At 43.2% G+C, this 15,777-nt stretch overlaps 1 protein-coding gene and 1 long non-coding RNA gene across 12 annotated transcripts in view; one reads left to right on the top strand and one right to left on the bottom strand.

The window, feature by feature from the left end:
* On the bottom strand, window positions 1-6,021 carry LOC132215466 (uncharacterized). The gene is made up of 3 exons (XR_009448525.1): window positions 4,760-6,021; window positions 2,678-2,772; window positions 1-2,091 (listed from the first exon to the last, which is right to left on the bottom strand). It is a non-coding gene; the product is annotated as an uncharacterized LOC132215466 (long non-coding RNA).
* A 326-nt stretch (window positions 6,022-6,347) lies between these two features.
* NR2C2 (nuclear receptor subfamily 2 group C member 2) overlaps window positions 6,348-15,777 on the top strand; it is an 88,479-nt gene continuing 79,049 nt past the window's right edge. For 6 of the 11 annotated variants that reach the window (XM_059663697.1, XM_059663689.1, XM_059663693.1 and 3 more), the window contains exon 1: window positions 7,154-7,616. The gene's annotated coding sequence lies outside the window, so the exon portion shown is untranslated. Of the gene's footprint in view, window positions 6,487-7,152; window positions 7,617-15,777 lie in introns of those variants that run through there. The other 5 variants (XM_059663700.1, XM_059663695.1, XM_059663690.1 and 2 more) reach the window with 4 other exon arrangements.

The raw sequence follows: 15,777 nt of genomic DNA, 5'->3' as shown, positions 1-15,777 counted from the left end.
AAGGGTGCTGTAGGACAACACTTAGCAAGATTACTATCTATTTTGTTGAGTGAAAAAGGTGTCCACACACCTATCTTCCTGTAATAATGGGTGGCACCCTTACTCACAGGCTCCCAGGCCTCTGATGATCAAGCTGGACTTGCTGGTAGCTTGAATGTTCTATCTACACGTGTAGGTTTTACCACAAACTACATGACTGACTTGCCAAATCACAAAAGGATTATACCATCCATTTCAGGCCGCTTTCCTACACAGACTTAACTTGTTATCTTCCCAATTACACTTCGGAATCCTTGCAAATAAAACTTACCTTACATTTTTGTGCTCAGGTTGCACAAGAGAAATTCAAGAAGACTTCTTTTCCTTGTCAAGACCTCCCATGTATAAGGGGATTCAAATAGATCACTTTTCAGCACAGTGGTTCTCAACCTTCTGGCCCTTTAAATACAGTTCCTCATGTTGTGACCCCCAACCATAAAATTATTTTCATTGCTACTTCATAACGGTAATTTTGCTACTGTTATGAATCGTAATGTAAATATCTGATATGCAGGATGGTCTTAGGCGACCCCTGTGAAAGGGTCGTTTGACCCCCAAAGGGGTCGCGACCCACAGGTTGAGAACCGCTGCACTAGCTGGTATGGAGACCCAGATGTTGCCGCAGGCTTTAAGCTAGGAGTAGAAATTTTCATGTCACTATACCAGGAATCCCGTGAGTTAGATTCATTACTTGACTCGGGCCAATCACCATGTCATTTAGAGAGATTTTCGCTGAGCCATTTAGCACCTCTACCAGGACACCTAATAATGGTATCTTTTTGGTATGCATGCAGCCTACGAAGGAGTTTGGTTAGACCGGTGTCATCCTACTTAAAGGCAGTTGCATACATACCAACATCCTCTCCTACACTTCGATGAACATGCGATGTCATGTTCTCGTTATCAGATGGGAATCAAATATTTGACCCTGCATCAAAAATTGGAATTTTAAGCAAGTTGTTGCCTGCAAGGACATCATTACAAAATGCTCTCCTTGCAAAGTTATTGCTTGCTGGATTAACATTCCAGTCCCAGAAGTAATGAAGGTTATAAGAGAATGAAGCTGGACAAGATCGAGCGTGAAGTTTCTTCATCACCAGATATTGACTCCCTTATCGGGATGCTTAAGCCGTTTGTTCAGGCAGGAAAATGGAGAAGTGATGTTAAAGAGATGGTGTCTTTTATTAGAGGAGCAAGTTGCCAAATGCACTCAACTATTCATTCAATTCCCTTATCTCAGTTTTGGCATCTTTCCCATTTGCTTAAGGCTTTAGTTGCTTACAAAAGGGTTGAACTTATTGTTGTCTCCAAAGATACTCCTGTTGAAGTAATTGTTGATGTTTGTCATGTTACAAAGGTTGTGGTACACACTATGGGTGATCCTACTGTTATTGAACAAGCAGAATGTGCAGACTTGTGTGGAGCAGTTTCCGCAAACCTCCTGACACAATTATCACTTGCCACCCTTCAATCTGCAAGATTCTATTATGATCATGCAGGAGTAATTGCTGGCGCAATTCACTACAAGCCACTCGATGATGTATTTTCAGTTCAGGGGCCTTGTGGAGGGTTTCACACCATGTGTTTGATGGAAAATAATATTCCTATTGATCTAGGGGAGACCTGTTGCAAACCTTATAGATCGTCTGATCTCTGTCCAGCTGTATGCCCGGTGTCAGAATCTCTATTTAAACTTGTGGTTGTAAGTGCACTGGATTGCTTAGAAGCTATAGAGAGAGGAGTTTCCTCTACATTCAGGACAATCCAGGAGAGGAGAAACAGAATGGTCCAGGCAAGTCAATGAGGATGGAGGGCTAATGGTTCTGGTTCAACACCTCCACCAGTATCTTGAATTAATTCGTCGGGCATTAAACATTGTATGTAAATCACAGTGGATTTATTATTTACAAGATGTAGATGATGGATTGAATATTTCAATGTCTGGACCTGGCTTGCGCGTGCCTGTCAGATCCACTGTTTCGTCTATGATTTTAATCTACGATAAACAAGTAGACATATCCTCCCTGGTCTGTCTCTGATAAGTGCCCGTTGCTATCACTTAAGGAAAAAAAAAAAAAAAGGAAAACTATTATTAATGCTATCACAAAAGCAATGCCCTTACCAGTAAATAAATCTCTCCTTGATAATAGTAACTCTCATTTAATCAAAACTTGATTTTCATCGACTCAACATTTTTTTTGGTTAATTCTCACTTGAGAATATTTTTTCCATTGATTTTTAGAGAGAGAGTGGAAGGGAGGGGGAGACACAGAGAGAAACATCGATGTAAGAGAGACACAATGATAGGTTGCCTCCTGCATGCACCCTGACCTGAAGCCAGGGATCTAGCCTGCAACCAAGGTACATGCTCTTGACTGGAATCGAACCCCTGGCCCTTCAGTCCACAGGCTGATGCTCTAACCACTTAATCTACTGGCCAGAGCTCAACATTTATCTTTTTAAATGCAAATTTAAAATACCCTTGGATGGCAAAACATGTTTATTTACTCTGTGCTAGGTACAAAATGAAACTTCATGATATAGTAGTTCCTGCCCTCTAAAAGTTCAAAGGCAAGTCAATTAATGATTGACTGCAGAACAGCCTAGTTAAGTGTGTGTAAGGAAAAAAAAAAAAGACCTTCCCAGATGACCCCAGAGGGAACACATGGGTCTCATCACAGACCACTGTACAAGAAGCCAGAAGCCTCCAAAACTTGTTTTCATGGAATTCATCTGTAAAAACAAAACAAAACACAAAACCAAAAAGATGGGACAATATGAATACTGCTATATACTGTTGCTGGGAAAAGCATTTTTTCAATAATGTCCACTTCATATCACTTTGTACTAGGGACCATGGTAAGGGCTGAGATAGAGAAGGACAAGGCACATCTTGATAGAGAGCTCATAGTCCGGGTAGGTGCCACACAAGGGCAGATATGTTATCACTCCAGAGGAGTCCCCTGTCCCTGTGAATGAATAATCTTCAGGCATGGTCAAGTAGTTAAAAAGAAAAATTATCCTAACCTGCATTTCAAAAGGTGAAACAAAAAGTTTTGTGTTTTTTTGTTTGTTTTATAGCCATTTAATGTTTTTGAAATTAGGTCAGTGATTCAGGCTCAGCAGAAATGCTGATGCCAGGCCCCACCCAAAGCTTATTGCTTCAGAACCACTGGGGGCCTGGCAATTCTCCAGTCAAGAACTATTTATGTATGTATATATGTATGTATGTATTTTTGTTAATCCTCACCAGAGGCTATTTTTTCCACTGATTTTTAGAGAGAGAAGGAGAAAGGGAGGGAGGGAAGAAGAGAGAAGAACGAGAGAAACATCGGTTGGCTGCCTCCAGGACCCAGTCAGATGGAATCTGTAATCCAGGTTTGTGCACCTTGGTGCAGAGGCCGGTACTCAAACCATTTAGCACACTGGCCAGGGCTAGCTATACTTTTTCTCACTGTCAATTATTAGGAAATATCCACATTTGTATCAACAGTGCTTTCTCAACCTTTAAAATAAAGGGTTCTTGACTTTCTGGCCAATGTGGCTCAGTGACAAGTGTTGGTCCTCCCACTGAAGGATTGAGGGTTTGATTCCCAGTCAAGGGCAAGGACCTGAATTGAAATTTGTCCCCACCCAGTTGGGACACATTTGGGAGACAACCAATCCATGTGTCTCTCTCACATTGATGTTTCTCACTCTCTGTGCCTCCCTTCCATGCTCTCTAAAAATCAATGAGGAAAAAGTACCCTTGGGTGAGGGTTAACAACAAATCTGTATAGTACTAGAGGCCTGGTGCACGAAATTCATGCACTGAGGGGGTGGGGGGTGTCCCTCAGCCTGGCCTGCGCCCTCTCGCAGTCTGAGAGCCTTTGGGTGATGTCCGACTGAAGGCTTAGGCCTGCTCCCCACGCTGCCACGACAGTCGGACATCCTTAGCCAGCTGTGAGCCCAGCTTCTGGCTAAGCAGAGCTCCCCCTGTGGGAGCGCACTGACCACCAGGGGGAAGCTCCTGCATTGAGTATCTGCCCTCTGATGGTCAGTGCGCATCATAGCGACCGGTTGTTCTGCATATTAGCCTTTTATTATATAGAATTATTATATAGAATAATACAACTTGAATAATTTTTGTGATTTAGTATCCATCAAGTGTCACAAAGAGTTCTTATTTAAAGAGAGTTCTTATTAAAAAGATTTCTAGCAAAAACACAATAGAGCGAAATATGGCACTATGGCAGTGCCAACCTCAGCTGCAGAGGTTTGTTACCTACTGGTATTATTTGCTATCTGTGTTTACATGTGCATCTGTTTTCAGGAGAAGAAAAGCCGCTCACGTGGGTCAAGATTATTAATATTAAACAATTAACCTTTAACTGAGAATTTACTGAGTACTATTATAAACAGGGTACACTGATGCAGCATAGTTTATAGCATAAGCCTTAATGTCAAACCAGATCAGAGCCCTGGCTTCACTTACACTGGTAGCATCTGGGCATTGGAAATATACACCATCTTATAACCATTAATTATTGTTTAGTATTCATTTAAAAATCTAGTACAATTATAATGTGTTTTCAATTAAAACCCCAAAATTCACCAATGGGTGAATTTTTACACTATATCTAGAAGCAATATTTAATATTAAAAACTTAATTTTTGAAAAAGAACACAAAATTACAAAGCAGTTCGTGGTTACAAGCATGGCCCATTACAATACTGTTACCTTAGGCCTATCACTTGACTTTCTGGTCCTTATCCTTCTCTCCTGTAAAATCTTCCTGCCATAGGAGGATTTGACCATATCATCTCTTGAGGCCCCTTCCAGCTTCAGGAATATGTTACCATGAAATTACAAAATTTAATTGTTTTTCCCACTTACTTTCTTGCAAGGTGACAAGAAGGAAGAAGGGAAAATCGATGTGTTTAAAGCATTTCCTATCAAATAGAAATATTATAAGATTAAGGACAAAATACTCAAAGTTGGGGTCAGCCTGATAAAAGCCCAAATGGCTGTTTAAAAGATTAACCTATCCATCTTGGAGACAGTGTTCATTCATAATAGACAAGAAAAGTGCAAGAAAACAAATCAATCAGCAGAGGATCGCTGGCCTACAAAGAATGAGGATCGAGGAGAGTCCAGCCTAAACACTTCAGTGGTCTGCACCCTCCAAAGCAAGTCAAAACCATAAATTAAGATGAATATCTAAGGGATTCACAGGGTCAAGAGAAGCAACTTCCTTTATCTATCTAACCTATTTTGCAAAGAGTTGCTTTATATATACTTTTTTTCTTAATCCTCACCAGAAGATTTTTACTGATTTTATTGATTTACTTATTTTAGGGAGGGGGAGAAAGAAACATCCATTGGTTGCCCCCTGCACGTGCCCCGACCTCTCAGGTGCAGGGGAGGCCGCTGTCGGCATGAGCCACACCCACGGCCAGGGCTGCACACCCTCCTGTACCATCGTTTACAAGCTCCAAACCGCGAGGGAAAGAGCAGACTCAAGATGTGGATCCCACGGTCACTAAGAGACCCCAAATAATAGGTAGCGAAGGGTTTCAACACTTTATCTGATACGACCAGAAGCTGGTGCATCCTCGGACCTTTAAGACCTAAATAAAAAGTATATGTGCAGTAGGGCCCAAACCCACGCAATAAACCACCCCCTTCTTCCGACCTACAGTCGCTCTGCGGTGCGACTGCGGCTTCCATCAGCTCGGCGGGAGGCCTCGGCGGAGGCGGTCACGGCCAGAACGCAGCCCCCGCCCCGCTCCGCTCCGCTCCGCTCCGCTCCCCCGAGGGGCGTGCTTGCACCTGAATAACGGGGTCCCGCGTCCCCAGGTCTTTAAGACGACCAAGCGGCCCTTTACCCTAAGCACAGTGGCGGCCGCGCCGTTTAAGTTCCATTTTCGTCTGACCGCAGCGTCGACGAGTCCCGTCTCCAGGCCTCGGGACCGACAGTGCATCCCCGTGCATCCCCAAGCATCCGCCCCGCGCCGCCGCCGCCCGGCCCGCCAGGGGCCGGAGGAAGCAGTGCCGGCCGCGGCGTTCCGGTGCGCGCGCGCGGCTCAGCCAATCGCGTGCTCGCCCGCCCCCCGCGGCCGCAGCGAGGCTGGCGCTGGGAAGAGGAAGAAGAACATTCGCCCTCCTCCTACCAGCGCGCGGGCGGCGGCGGCAGCGGCACCGGGGTCACGAACTCTGACCTTTCACTGACAAAAACAATAACAAACCCCCCCTTCCCCGCGACCCCGGCGGCGCCCCCGGGCCCGCCGCCGCTTTTACCCCGGCGTCTCGTCTCGGGTCCGCTGCCCCACGAGCCTACGGCCCCGGGCTCCCGCCATCCGCCGACGCCGGGAGCCCGGCCTCCCCACGCCCTGCCCTCCGCGCCGGGGGCCGCCCGTCGCAGACACGGGACCTGCTCCGGAGCCGCTTTGGCGCCAAATCCTGAGGTAAAATTGAAAAAGGGGCCGGGGCGGGGTCGGGCCGGCGGCGGAGGGGGCGGGCCTGGCGCGCGGACATGGAGGCGCCGTGTCGGCGGCTGAACCCGACCTTTTTACCTTTGCCACGGGGCGGCAGCGGCGGCGCGGGACGCTTTGCATAGTGGGCCGGGCCGCTCCCTTCCCCTCCCCGCCCGCGCCGGGAGCAGCGAGCGGGCCCCCCCTGGCCGGCCTGGCCGGCGCGAGGGTGGGGACAGAAAAGGGGGAATGGCCGCGGCCCCGCCTCACAGCTGGCCCTTCGCCAGCGCCGCCATTTTGTTCTCGATGGAGAGGGCTCTGGCTGGGCCGGACTTCCCTCCTCCTCCTTGTCAGCCTCCTCATCCCTGTGGTCCCTCCTTCCCTCACTCCCTGACTCCTCGCCCCTCCGCTCCTCGTGTGCAGTTGGCGGCCGCCTCGGCCCAACCGCCGTTTTTTCTGAAGGGGAGTGTGGCAGGCGGGTACGGAGTGCCGCCTCGTGAGCGACGGCTTTGCCGACCAATTGGTGCCCACACCGGAGGGCCGGGACCTGCGCTCCTTCCTCCGAAGCTCTGCTGATTGGCTCGGGCGGGAGAGGGCGGTCCCCGCGGGGCGCTGGAATCCTGGCAGGGCGGGGCAGGGGCGGGGCGCAGCTTGGGCTCCGGGGTCATGGGGGCGCGGCCTGGGCGGGAGCCGGGAGCCCAGGAGAACCGGCGAGGGGCCGCGCGGTTTCCCCGGGTCTGGAGCGCGTCCAGGATGGGTGATGCCAAGCAATAGTGATAAAGGCGGCGAAGCATCTTGAGTCCACGTCGCTGACTCGTGGGGAAGACTTTTCGCAGGCTGGACACCGTTCAGGGCCCGGCTCTTTCCTGTATTTCCGGCGCAGCCGCGGGCGAATCTGGAGGCTCAACTTCATAGATTATAAAACGGGGAGAATGGGCGTTCTTGCCAGGCCGGACCTCCCTTCTCAGGACCGTTGAGTGCTCTACTCGGAAAATGGAGTCAAGGCTACTTTGTGAACCCCAGAGTGATGTAAAAATGGTGTTATTGTTGAAAATCGGGTGTAGAAGCGCCAGGAATGGAAAGCTTAAATGTATTGAGGGCTTGAGAGAACACAGGTGAATCAGGTAATTAATTCTCTTCTCATTCATTGACTAAATGCTTGTTTGCTTAGTTTGGGGGCACTGGGGATACATCCAGAGAACTAGCTAGACAAGGCCTCTCTCCCCTCTTAGAATTGGGGATGGGGGTGAATAGGCAAATAAAAATACGGTTTCAGAGAATGGCAAATTCCAGAAAAGAAATGAAACTGAATTAAAGAAGATATGAGGAGACAAATTTAGATTGGGTGGTCAGAGAAGGCCTCTGTAAGGTGGTGCTTGAACCGAGGAACCTAAGGGGGGGGGGGGGGGGCGCGAAGAACAAAACAAAACAAAAAAACACGAACCACAGGTGTAAAGGCCCAGGTGTAAAGGAAGGAAAGCATTTGGTGTGATTGGGAACAGGCTGTAAATTGGTTAGAACTAGTTTGTTGTTCTTTCTATTATTCTACTCCATCTCCAGGCTAAAGTCTGTGAAATATGACAAAGGTAATAGTAAATCTTCAATTTAACAATGAAAAAGAAAGAGTCAAGGAAAATACAGCCATAAATGAATTGCTGATAAATATATGACTTGGGGGGGGAACCTCAGAAAATCACAGATTCAAATCCTTTGTCAGCCCCTTATATCCATCTTCAATTCATCAGGTATTTGCGGGCCCCTGAATACCTCCGGAATTAGGTGCCAGACTGGAATACAGAGATGACTAAAACGTGTGAATGTGGTTCTATATACAAGTTCTGTTTTCTCCCTCTCTCATCCCCATATATACACACACACACACAAAATGTTTTAAGCCAAAGCTAATTACTGTGTTGGTTAACAGTGTCAGCATTTACTAGCTGTGTGACTTCGGGTAAGTTACTTAACGTTTTTGAGCCTTACTGTCCTCATCTGGACAATAATAGAACCTTCTAGAATTGAGGATTTAATGGGTCAAAGTTAATAAAGCGCCTTGCACATAGTAAATACTAATAATTGGAATTAAAGGATATAAATGGTGAAATTTTTAAGTCATGTGGTATAGGCAAAACACTGGATTGGAACACTGGGGTTCTAGTTTTACTGTTCAGCTTTTGGTTATTAATTGGCATCCAGACCAAAAATTTGTTTAGAAAACAAATGGAACCAATAGTCTAGCAAAAAGTATGGGGTACTTTACAATTTACAAGACTCTTACAAGCATTATGTTGTTCATACCCCACTAGAACCGATGTAATTGTGGAGGTCCTTTTCCTGCTGTTTTAAAACTTTCTAAGATGTTCCATCATTTTCTTATGGCTGTACTCCTAACCCCCTGCGCTCTAAACACACTGCTTGCCTTCACCTTCAACCGTGACTCACCTTAACCCCAGGCCCTTTCGCATGCTGTCCCCTCAGCCTGAAATCCTCACAAGCCCTCTTCCACCCCCTCCACCCCCCACCCCCATACACACACACCACACACATACATACCCTAGTCCTGCAGATCTCAGCTCAAGCATCACTTCCTCAGGGTAACCCTCTCTGATGCCCAGTGCCAATCTAGATCAGATTCTTTTACTACACTGTATTTTTCCATTATAACCTTAGTCTCACTTTGTAATTATACTCCATTATATGATTGATTGATATGTGTTCCCCTTACCTTGAGGTAAACTGCATGAGAGCAGGAATTATTTTGTTCATTATATTTCCAGCACTTAGCAGAGTGCCTGGCACTATTTGTTGAGTGAATTAATTGATAATTTATGATATCACTGGTAACTAAGTTACTGCTCATTAATGGTATCTTTTTGTGGGGGCTTGTTTGGCAATTCAGATAGCAGTGCCAGCAATAAAATGTCTATTACAGTATTTGGATGATTTTAGAAAGTGGCCCCTCACAGATGGCACTGACTGGAGACATGAATTTCTTTTTACCCACTTATATGTTGATTTTATGTTTAGTTCTTTTTAAAGACCAGAAATAGATAACTTAATAATAAACTGAATTACAAAGTAAATTAATGAAAGTTGATGAGTTCATATGGAATTCATTAATAAACAAATAGTCCAAATATAACGATGCCATTTACTTTAACTCAGCGGTTCTCAACATGTGGGTCGCGACCCCTTTGGCAGTCGAACGACCCTTTCACAGGGGTCGCCTAAGACCATCCTGCATATCAGATATTTACATTACGATTCATAACAGTAGCAACATTACAGTTATGAAGTAGCAACGAAAATAATTTTATGGTTGGGTCACAACATGAACTGTATTTAAAGGGCCAGAAGGTTGAGAACCACTGCTTTAAATGAAGAAACAAAGCACCAATATGATTTTCTTGAAATTAAAAATGCTAGTCTTTGTTTCTCTATCACAGGGGAGAGAAGTAGGTTTGCAGGGAGATGAGAGCTGAAAGTCTCTGTGGTCATTTTTATTTTTAAAAAATTTATCTTTATTGTTGAAAGTATTACAGATGTCCCTTTTAACACCATTGGCCCCCTCCACTCTGCTCTAACACTCCCCGTCCTCCCTCCCTGCAGGCCTTCACCATATTATTGTCTGTTTCCATAGGTTATGCATATAAGTTCTTTGGTTAATCTCTTCCTGCCTTCCCTCTGAGGTTCATCAGTCTGTTCCATGCTTCCATGTCTCTGGATCTACTTCGTTCATCAATTTATTTTGTTCATTAGATTCCACATGTAAGTGAGATCATGTGGTACTTGTCTTTCTCTGCTGGCTTATTTCATTTAGGATAATAGTCTCCAGGTTCCTCCATGCTGTCTCGGAGGGTAAGAGATCCTGCTTTTTTACAGCTGCATAGTATTTCATTATGTAAATCTACCACAGCTTTTTTATGGACTCATCTGCTGATGGGCACTTGAGCTGTTTCCACATCTTAGCTATTATAAATAGCTCTGCTGTGAACATAGGGGTGCATGTATTCTTTCTGATTGCTGTTTCAGGATTCTTAGGGTATATTCCTGGAAGTGGGATCACTGGGTCAAATGACAGTTCCATTTTTAATTTTTTGAGGAAACTCCATACTATTCTTCATAGTGGCTGCACCAGTCTGTATTCCCACCAGCAGTGTACTAGGGTTCCCTTTTCTCCACATCCTCGCCAGCGCTTGTTTGTTGATTTGTTGGTGCTAGCCATTCTGGCAGGTGTGAGGTGATACATCATTGTCGTTTTAAGTTGCATCTCTCTGGTGATGAGTGATTTTGAACATTTTTTCTTATGTCTCTTGGCCATCTGCATGTCTGCTTTGCAGAAGTGTCCATTTAGGTCCTTTGCCCATTTTTTCCATTGGATTATTTATCTTCCTTTTGTTAAGTTGTATGAGTTCTTTATATATTTTGGAAATTTATCCCATATTAGATGTATCATTTGCAAATATGATCTCCCATACAGTGGGATCCCTCTTCATTTTGTTGATGTTTTCCTTAGCTGTGCAGAAGCTTTTTATTTTGATGTAGCCATTAATTTTCAATATTTATTCTTCCAAAGATAAATGGATTCATGTAACAGAATTATTGAAGAATAACCTTTTAATTGCTTTCCCAAGTTTAAAAGCTTACTTTGCAAAGTATATGTTAAGCTTCCACCTGAAAGTCTGGTAAATAGACCATTTTTGCTGACTTATTTTACATACTACTTACTTTTTATGTGTTTTTATTTTTTATTTTAGAGAGAGAAGGGAGAGAGAGAAAAAAATCAATGATACAGAGAAACATTCATCAGTTGCCTCCTGCACACACCCCTACTGGGGATGGAGCCAGCAACCGCATGTGCCCAGACTGGAATCACACGGCTGAACTTTCGGTGCATGGGACATGGCTCAACCAATTGAGCCACACTGGTCAGGGCTATATAATACTGATTTTAAAAATAAAATGTTATAATATTTTTAAACCAATTAGCAGTCACACTTTTATTTAAATCTTTGGTTTTGGATTCTTCTATCCTGTTACAGGAATTTTTGGTACCACTTGTTCAACAATTTTGATTCCTTGAATTAATTACTCAGGGTAACTAAAGAACTGATAGTTTAATGTTGTTTTACAACATGAAAATACTTATTTATTGCTTTCAACAGTTGTATTTAAGATGACCTTGAAATTTTGTTCTCATGAACATGCCTTTACAGAAAATAAAATCCGTATGTGTAATAATCTTACTTTTTGAGGAATTCCGGAAAATCTTAACATTTGTCTCCAAGAAGTCAAGTAACAGTTCAACGCTTGTCTCTGGAACCTTGAGTGGGTAGCCTATCTGAGGCTTATAGATTTCCCACTTTTAAAATGGGGAGGTGGGAACCAACACTGTGATTGGGGCCAAGAGTAGGAGTCACTTGTCCAGGTTACATAGAACAAGGCAGGTGGACCTGTGTAGAGCAGACGCCCGTCAACCTTGGTACTGAACCACTGGCCTTTTGTGTCTAGCTGTCTTAGTGTCTCCACATATTGAGGGCTCTCATTTGGGGTTTTTATCTTTGAGTTCACTTACCTGTTTGTCATATGCTCCTTCAGTCCCAAAGCACGTCCTAGAGCAGATTCTAGTTCCCTTTAATCAGTACCACACAGGAGGAATCGGTGAAGGAATCCATCTTAGAGCTCAAGTCCAGCCTCACACCTGATGCAACACTTTGCAAGAGTTTTGTTTAGCTCTTTTTACTTTATTACTGGTAATGAGAAACTTAAATAATGTTGACTTTTCCTCCATGTGTGATTATCATCTTTAACGTGATGTACACATTTGTGTTCCTGTCGCACATTGTAAAAGATAAGCTCTTATTTGTTGGAGTCTCACTTGCAACCTAACATGACTGGAGGCTGAGATTCTCTTTGTAATTCCCTCCCATCCCTGCCATTTCTTCCAAAGATATCCCTTGCCATCTACCTGTTCCCCATCCTCTCTTCAGGGGCCTTGAGTGCTAGAGAGTTTTAAGCAACAGGAGCTCTGTACCAAAAGTCATGACTGTTTGGAAATTGCAACTCAACTAGCATAGCTCCCAATAATGAGTGGTAGTGGATAGAAAGGATGACAGTTCAGATGAGGGCATTGGCATAGGCATTATTACAAGGAGAGAAGGAGCAGATGCATACCCCTGGCATCTGGAGTCTTGGAGCAGAGGTATGGGAAGTGAATTATTAGGTTGAGAAAGAAATAGGCTAGCTCAGACACTCAACTGTTGTTTTTGCTTCACTCCTGGTCTCCAGGTAGCCTATAATGATGAAAGCTAACCTCAGGGGGGAAGTGATTTTTAGGAACAATAAAAATTAACTCTCCCACTGTAATAGGCCTGAAGTCCCTACATAGGAGGTGAAACCTTTCATTCCATAATTATTCTAAGCCCTGGAAATGTTAATAAGTTGATAGGAGTTTCATTCCAAGTGTAAAAGAGGGTATCATTCTGTCCTGTTTGGATTAGTGGGAGGTGTGAAAGAAGGTATTGAGGCCTAGAAAATTGGGTGAATGCTACTGAAGAGTGAGGAGGAGAAGCTGGCAGTGCTAGACTCAAACTTGAAGGCTTCATGGTTTTACTGGGAGCCATCTTACTTACCTTTATTGTTCACGTATTGATAGAAAAAAAAAACACAAAGGTAAGCAAAAAAAAGTTTCTTGCTGTCTGCCCACACATGCACTTTGAATAACTGCCTGCCTCTGTACCACTCTCATTCTCTTTCTCTCACCCTCCCTTATTGCTTCTGCAATAATACATCTTTTTACTAGGTTAAGTAAACCTGGAATTGAAAAAATCACCTTTACCATGGTTGAAAGCACAGAGTTTAGGTCAGCCCTTGGCTGAAAAGACTGGTAATCAGAACATGTTTGTTACTTAATGCAACGCGGATTTTTTAAAAATTAAATTTAAACTTGTTTCTTTTCTAAAGTAAAAGATGTTTTTTTTAAAAAGGAAATTTTCAAATGAAGGAAAGATAGCATTGCATCAAAAGGCACATACTAAGAATGTTGTTGATAGATTATGTGACTTTAAGTGAAACATATAATGAAACCAATTTTACCATAGGCTACTGGATATAAACAAGAGTTAAGTTTCTAGGGTATCTCATCAACGTTATAATAAAATAACATTATTCAAGGACCTGCTGTATTTAGGAATTAGTGATTGTATAAACTAGTTATTAAATGATCTAGCTTATTGATTCAAGCAATTTGTTCCCTAGCTGCTCTCCTGTCACTTTAAAAGATTCCTTCCTCTTGACTTTTTCTGGGAAATTATTTTGAAAGATACTGATATAGAGGGGATGTTGTGTTCTTAGAGTCAGAGAGGCCTGGAAGACTTGAAACAAGTTGATTAAACTTCTGAATCTGTTTTTTTTCTGTATGTATTGGTAGTGCTAATAATACCTAATCAGAAGGTATTTTAAGGATTAAATGATGCCTCCTTTTATATAAGGCACATTGTAAATTCTGAGGAAGTCTGTCCTGTTTTCCTTCCATTCATCTGTCCCTGGCTCACACTAATAGAAATGAAGAGAGTTCTTAACACCCTTACACTTAGGCCCCTAGAAAGGTGAGGAAAATCATGCAGTGTGCAATGATTTTGTTTGTGTTTTTTTTTTACAGGAAGTCGCACAGAAAGTTGTAGCACTGCTCTGGTAACATGAGAACTCCATAGATGAGAACCGCTTCTTTCCCCACTGTTCAATGTTTACCACCTCACCTCCCACCCCCTAGCACACATATATCATTGCTGTCCCTTGTAGTCCAGACTTGTAATAAGTTTCTTGTGTAGGGCAGGGAATCACCTGACCTAAAAGCAAGTAATCTTTGAGTTTAAGTAGTGGCAGGGTTTCTGATTGAAGTGGCAGGTTGTATATCTGAACTTGACCTTAGAGCAGCCGTGGGCAAACTACAGCCCTGGGATCCGGCCCCTTTGAAATGAATAAACCTAAAAAAAAAAAAAAAAAAAAGACCGTACCCTTTTATGTAATGATGTTTACTTTGAATTTATATTAGTTCACACAAACACTCCATCCATGCTTTTGTTCCAGCCCTCCGGTCCAGTTTAAGAACCCATTGTGGCCCTTGAGTCAAAAAATTTGCCCACCCCTGCCTTAGAGGTATCCCCATGAGCCTTTCTTTTGATGAACATTTTATTATATTAAATCTGCCACTTGATTACCACATCCTGGTTTCAAGTCTTGATCTATGATTTCAAATCTTTAGCTGTGTGTTTCTCTCTTTTTTAAAATCCTCTTTCAGGCTATCTAGATTCTTCAGTTTTTATTTTCCCATGAGTATGAATAAAAAGACTCTGACAGCCCAACTGGTGTTGCTCAGTGGTTGAGTGTTGACCTATGAACCAGGAGGTCACAGTTTGATTCCCAGTCAGGGCACATGCCCTGGTTGTGGGCTCAATCCCCACTGGGGCGTGCAGGAGGCAGCCAATCAATGATTCTCTCTCCTCATGTTTCTATCTCTCTCTTCCTCTCTGAAATCAATAAAAAGAAAAAAAGACTCTTGACAGTCACAGCATAACAAAGCTTACACTGAATATCTTGAACCTATCAAGAAGTTCTATTACCCATGTAGTATTTTGAAAATAGTTATTAGGTATTGGTTTATTTTTAAATATTTGTGAGATTTATCTTAATTTAGTCCTTTCATTTTGCCCAGTTAATACAATTTAACAATGAATTACAAATGCTATGTGAGCATATGATGCATGTAAATATAGTTAATTTCATGTGGATCTTATGTCAAAATGAGAGACCTATTTCTAAGTGTAATACACATTTTATAAATTTGAGTTATTGCTTTCAAATTTCTTTGAGAAAGTAAAAGTGGCACCATCTCCTTGTACCAATAGCAGCTTCCATGTATTGTATGTCTGTTATGTGCCTGGCACGGAGTTAGGCTCTTACATACATATTTAAGATCTAATCTTCACAATAACCTCATGTGGTTTAGTATCAGAAAGATCGACTTAGTGCCAAAGCCTTACAACCCAGTATATTTGTTTAGATGAGAAACTATCAAGACAGTAGATATTTTTTAATGTTATATAATTATGGGCCATGCAATACATAAATATGGATAATATGAATCAGTTGATTGTGAAGGGAAAGGAAGGCTCACCCATTCCTATCAATAAAGACAGAGTTTCCTTGTCCTAGGGCTTGTTTATTGTTATTTGAGACCCTGGCTCCTAAGCCTGCCCCTGTCGAGAACATAGCTGAGCTGTCCTG

Source organism: Myotis daubentonii, chromosome 14 (genome assembly GCF_963259705.1).
Source record: "Myotis daubentonii chromosome 14, mMyoDau2.1, whole genome shotgun sequence".
Classification (NCBI taxonomy): Eukaryota; Metazoa; Chordata; class Mammalia; order Chiroptera; family Vespertilionidae; genus Myotis; species Myotis daubentonii.
Note: the sequence above shows the minus strand (reverse complement) of the source record. Positions and strands in the feature narration are given on the sequence as shown.